A 6,000-nucleotide genomic window follows, 5' to 3' on the forward strand; every position below is an offset into this window, starting at 1 on the left:
TGTGTGATTGTGTTTTAAAGGTACAGAATGTACTATTTACTGCTGATTTCATAGTGTATGTATGCTTTTATTCCATATTACGTTATATAACTGATTACCATTTATATTGTACGTATGTTGTGTTGTGAGCCCTATCCGGAGCAATAACAAAGAACAAATAAAACAAAACAAGCAATTGCACAATCAAATTGTTGCATTTTCCAACTAAGTTAATTTCTAACTGAAATTAATAGACCCATTCTGGTCACGGCCATTGATTTCCATGGGTCTGCTCTGAATAGGATTAGCATTGGATCAGTCAAATTCAAACCATGAATTAAATAATAATACTGGTTGTAGCACACTCAAAGAGCCATACATGATAATCTGCATATTTAAAAAGTGATTGTACATAGCTTTATCTGTTTCACAGCCATTCATTATTATTGTATCTATTTATAAAAAAATATTTTTATATTTTATATACTGCTATTGACAGAAATGTATCAAAGTATATGTATTACAGTATACACAAAACTATGCAATAAAAACCATTAAAAAACAAAAAAAACATCAATCAACTATTTTGGAAACGTTAAGTGTGTCCCTTTCAGAAATGCACTTTTTCTTTTGCAGTACAGTACACGCAAATATTTGCGGAAACACAGAAGCTATTTAAGGTTCAAAAAACTGGTTTAACTTGATGCAGAACACGCCTGGTCCTAGCAACAGAGAGAGCGCAGCTTCCCTACAAATTTTGACAACTGTTGCTGCCCCACTGGCTCGCCAGGATGCTGCTACATGATCACCTGTCTGTAGGAGGCCACACTCATGATTGCCACCTTACTACAAGGAGAGATGCAGGTCCAATTCCAACCAGTGCATGGTTGAAATTGTCTCAGGAACTGTGTAGGGGCACATAACACTAAGTCAGAGGTGAGGCATTTCAGACCTTTAAGGCAAACGTGGCCCTCTAGATTCTTGGATTGCAGGGGGGTTGGACTAGATGGCCCTTGGGACCCCTTCCAACTCTACAGTTCTATGATTCAATCATTCAGTCCCGCTCCGAAAACAGGCTGCTGGTGAAAGTTAATATGTAATAATATGCTAAAAGCCATATTGACAAAGTGGTTTTTCTTTGGGTCTGTGATCCAGCACGGGGGTGGGATGGGGGGAGACCAGCAGTGAAAACCAGAGGCTTTTGAACTTTGATGAAGTTGATAATTTTATTATTTATACCCCACCCATTGGGTATATGATCTTTATATTGTTGTGGCAAGTAATGTAATGATTTATGTATAAGTTAACCCCCGCCCCCAATAATTGTCATGGGAACCTCAAAAATTTCCTTTGTGCTCGACCAGTACGGAAATCTAATATAAATTCTTAAGTGAACCTTAACTCAGGAACAGACCTTGAACCACGTTCCTGTTAATGCTTCCAATACTACTTTAGCTTTTTTAGGAGAATTAAACGCCACAGCATTGCATTGGGATGTAGTGGAGCTGGGGCAGTGGACAAAAAACTGAGCTACAAAGTGACATTGAGCTGAAGCCAAAGTTGTAAGAAATCATACCAATAGTTCTGGGTACAGAAGGAAATTTCTGATCTGCTATCCTGCACTATGAAAAGTGGTTCAGAAGCTTCTTGTTGCATTTTCAACATCCAATTTGTTGGAACGTGGTTTTAGTGTGGTTGTCCAACTTCTCTCCAAGCAAATAAATCAACTCCAGATTACCAAACATGGTGGTTTAAGATTCCTGCTACGTGACTTTAAAGCAGAGAAACTGGTATCACTTCATTAAGCCCACGCATCGTATTAAGAATTTACAAAACAGTGAAGTACAGTGGAACCTCGGGTTACATTATCCTCAGGTAATGTTAACTTTGGGTTGCAAAAGCAGCAAACCTGGAAGTGTTTCGCTGCTCGCGCATGTGCAAAGCGGTCTCTCCGGTTGCGAAAACTTCGGGATACGGCCGGACCTCTGGAGCGGATCCTGTTCGCAATTGGAGGTACCACTGTAGTTACTAAACGTAGTAAGACTCTTGCTAATTGACCATGAGACTTTGAAAAGTTGGTATCATTGGAGCAAGTTCATCGGTGTTGTTGAATTAATTAAATAAGATAGTTTTAATAGGATTTCTGAATTTTATTGTGTTATTATCCTCCTTAGTGGGTCATGCAAACGGCTTTTCTTAACAATACTTTCAATAGGGTAGGGGGCACTGGGAATGAGTTTATGGAACCGAGGGGGCAGTGCCTCAAAAATGTTTGGGAACAACTGCTTTAAAACATTTCTGAGCCACTTGATATTTTTAAAACTCTTAAGTGGTACAGGAAAATACAACATAAAAATAATAAAACAGAATTATGAAAATAGAACAAAATAAAACTATTATCTTCCCTCAGGAGCAGATTATTAATGCAACTCCCTTCTTAGGAAAATTCTCTTTACTGTAAAATCAATAAAGGAGCAAGAGGGCATTATGAAAGTTTGAGGATACATTTCGCCCAGGCAGAAACACTCAAGGTGGGTGCGAACTACTCAGGTGTGTATGTGGGGAGTGGTCTGCAGAGTCCGAGGACTAGACAGAAAGACTTTGATGACAGACCTGAGGTCTCCCTCCTCTGCTTTAGACTAACTTCTGGAGGATGTTGAGAAAAAAAACCTAACCCAGTGCTTACAAGGTCTTTACCACTGTCCTTAACTGTTGCAGTAAGTACACCCACTCCCATAATTGCTCAGTTATAACTTTTCTGCAGGTTTGATTATATTCATCTAGGACGCAATAGGAACCTAGGTTCTCTCTCCCACCGCAGGGCGTTAAATCAGCAAACCAAAGCCTGGGCCTTTGGTGATGCTGTAACGCCCCTATTGCGAGTGATCAGTACATACATTCGAACTTGGTCTACATTTGCCACAGACTGCAGATGTGGAGAGTCAGTGTGGCTTATTGACTTGAGCTGCCTTCCATATGTTTTGAATTCCATCCCCCTCCCTGCCAAAGAAATTGTGCATCTTGCATTTCCAAAGCCATTTGGCCCCTCATCCTGAGTGCACCTGCGTGTGAGAAAGAACCGAGGCTAGCCATGCACTTGATCACTTGGATGCTAGTCCACAGAAGTTGATGACACACACACACAAATCTGCTACACTATCAAAAGTGCCGCAAGGCTCTGTCTTTGTTACGACAGCCACTCTTCTGGAAGGCTTAAGAACTGTGTGGGAAAGTGAATGCCAATCAGAATGGAGGAGAAAGCCTGTGGCCTTCCATATGTTGTAATAACACAACTCTCATCAGCCCCTAACTGGGATGCCCACTTGATCAGGGATGGTGGGAGTCACGAGTCCAACCATGTTGAGAAGGTCCCAGGAGGCTGGCAGTGTAGAACCCTGAGCTGCAATCTCCGCTCAGCTTCAGAGTTCAGGGGTGACTTTGGTTCAGCCTCCATCTCTCGACCTAGCCCACCTTACAGGGAGGTTGTGAGGACAAGAAGGGATCACGGGAAATAACTCTATGACAACCAAGTTTTAGCTAATGCAGCGTCTCTTGCAGCCAAAGTTTACAGGTCTGAAGGCAAACGAATGTCCCCCTTTGCATCTGGTAATAATACTATTACGTACTCATTTTCACCCACTTTTTGCAAAGCAAGCAATCCCAAGGTACATCAGATATAAAAATCCAACTAACAATACAACAAGCCCAGTTAAAAAACATTTCGCACTATATAAGGCTCTCCAAAACCAGATGTTTTTGTGGACAACACCCATCAGCTCTGCCAGCTGAGGATGATGGGAGTTGTGGTCCAAAACATCAGGTTAAAAGTAACCGCTACTGTACTTAAAAATCAGTGGCCTAAAGAGTCAAGCTCAAAGCTGCTCAAACTCTGCTGTGATTCTGGGCACTCTCTACATGCCCAAAAATAAAGAAATCATCAGTATCTAGAGGTTTCCAGTCATTCAGAATCAAATGCAAAAGATATTTGTGTGCGCGTCTGCAAAACTGCCTTCCCTCCAAAGATCGGGCGTGTAAGGGCAGCCTCCAAGATCCGCGACGCAACAGTTGGGAGCAAAGCTCCCGCCTGGGCAAAGTCCTGCAAATGCCAAGAAGAGAGAGAGAAGAGGAAGCGGGGAAGAGGCAGGGCTCCCTCCCGGAAACGAAGATGCTGCAGGAAGGGTGGAAAGAAAGGAGGAAGGGGAGGAAAACGAGAAGAGGAAAAAAAAAGCAGCACCGCAACTTTGCATGCGCGCGCATTTTCGGAAGGCAGGAAAGCTGCCATCCTAACCGCGTTCCTTAAGCAGGGAGGATGCCTCACTGAGTCTCCAACAGACACACTTACACGCAGGCCCCAAGTCCAGTTTGCTAGGTGTGGGGCTTGTCCTCCCCCAGCCCCTCGCCGAAGAAAACGCGAGTCCGGGGCTTTTTCAAGAGGAGAGAAAACGAGGAGTCGAAGGCACGCACAGCGTCGCCACTCCCTGGCAAAGCGAGGGATCGGCCATAGCTGTCAACTTTTCCTTTTTCTTGCGAGGAATCCTATTCGGAATAATGGAATTCCCCTTAAAAAAGGGGAAGCAGCTATGGATCGGCCTCGGATTAGGGCCTCGGGGAGAAGCAGAGAAGCCGGACCCCAGCGGCCAGCAAGTGGTTTCGCGCCACCTGCCTCGCCCCGCAGTGCCCAGCCCAGCCCGTCCTCAATGGTTCCCTCTCTTCAAAAGAGCAAAGCGCAGACTTTTAATTAATATACGATCAACCCGACGGCGGGTAAGGCTGCAACGTCTCTCACTTAAACACGCGCACACACACTCTCCATGGTTCATACTAGGGAGACACGCAGAGGGTGGCAGCGCACCAGGCGCTGAACACCCCACCACGTCGGCATTTCTGAGTCTCCCCATCGTCAGAAAGCGCACGCCGGAACCCCGGACAACACTGAAGCGGCCCCATCACAGAAATCCCCACCGCGGATATGGGGGGGAGCCCCCGTCGAGCGTGGGGAAGGGGCTCTCACTGCCCACCCCCACGAGGGGCGGGTTTGCTTAGGGAGGGGGTCCCGCTGAGCTGAGCTCACCTGCGCGCTGAGCTGCGCCCCGCCGGCGTCCGCGCATGGTTCCCGGAAGGCTCCGAGCGCGCTCCGTCCTTCTCTGTGGGGGTGGCTGAGCGTCACGCCCGCGGTGGCCGCCCCCGGCTCCAGCGCCCTGCCCTCCCGCGCTCGTCCAGCACTGGCGGAAGCAGCCGCGGGCCGGTCGGGTCCTAAAGCCTCCGGTCGACTCTTGCGCCCAGCTGAGCAGCTTGTAGGGAGCAGGCGGGTAGGCAGCTGCGCCAACGCTCGACGCAGCCTTCCCTAAGCTCAGGAATGGGGAAGCGGGAGCGGGGTCCCTCCCGGCTTACAACTCCCATCAGCCCCAGTCGCCAGCCTGGCCAGTGACGAAGTCCAAGAGCTTCTCGAGGGCCAAAGGATCCATAGCTGTCAACGTTTCCCTTTTTTAAAGGGAAATTCCCTTATTCCGAATAGGATTCCTCGCAAGAAAAGGGGAAAGTTGACAGCTATGAAAGGATCCCACCTCTGCCGAATAATCCTGCGCCCCTGCCGATCTGGTTGGACTAGAACTCGGGGACATCCCACGAAGCGGGATGCTGAAAGGCAGAGAAAACAATGTGTACTTCTTCACAGTGCAGAGTTAGCCTATGGAACTCACTCTCACATGAAGCAGTGGTGGCCACCAAGTTGGATGGTTTTAAAAGAGGATTAGACATTATTGATTATTGATTTATAATTTGATTTGTTAAATTTGTTCAATAAAAATATTTTTTTTAAAGGGGAAAAAAGAGAGGATTAGATAAATCCACAGAGCCTGTGAGTGACTTCTAGTCACAATGTCTATGCTAGAGGCAGAAAGGCTTCTGAAGAACAGTTGCTGAAATCCCCACTTGACCCTGACACTCACTGGGCGACCTGGGGCACCCACGTATTCCTCTTCCTATTGCTCCAACCCCCCCAACCCCCCCCCCGCTGCCCAG

The 6,000-nt window shown here is 46.6% G+C and overlaps 1 protein-coding gene across 1 annotated transcript in view; it reads right to left on the reverse strand.

The window, feature by feature from the left end:
* TMEM51 (transmembrane protein 51) overlaps positions 1 to 5,210 on the reverse strand; it is a 26,605-nt gene extending 21,395 nt beyond the window's left edge. The window contains exon 1 of the mRNA XM_081201656.1: positions 5,051 to 5,210. The gene's annotated coding sequence lies outside the window, so the exon portion shown is untranslated. The remainder of the gene's footprint in view (positions 1 to 5,050) is intronic.
* Between the last annotated feature and the right edge of the window lie 790 nt (positions 5,211 to 6,000).

This window comes from Podarcis bocagei (genome assembly GCF_964188305.1).
Source record: "Podarcis bocagei genome assembly, chromosome: 7".
NCBI classification, from domain to species: Eukaryota; Metazoa; Chordata; class Lepidosauria; order Squamata; family Lacertidae; genus Podarcis; species Podarcis bocagei.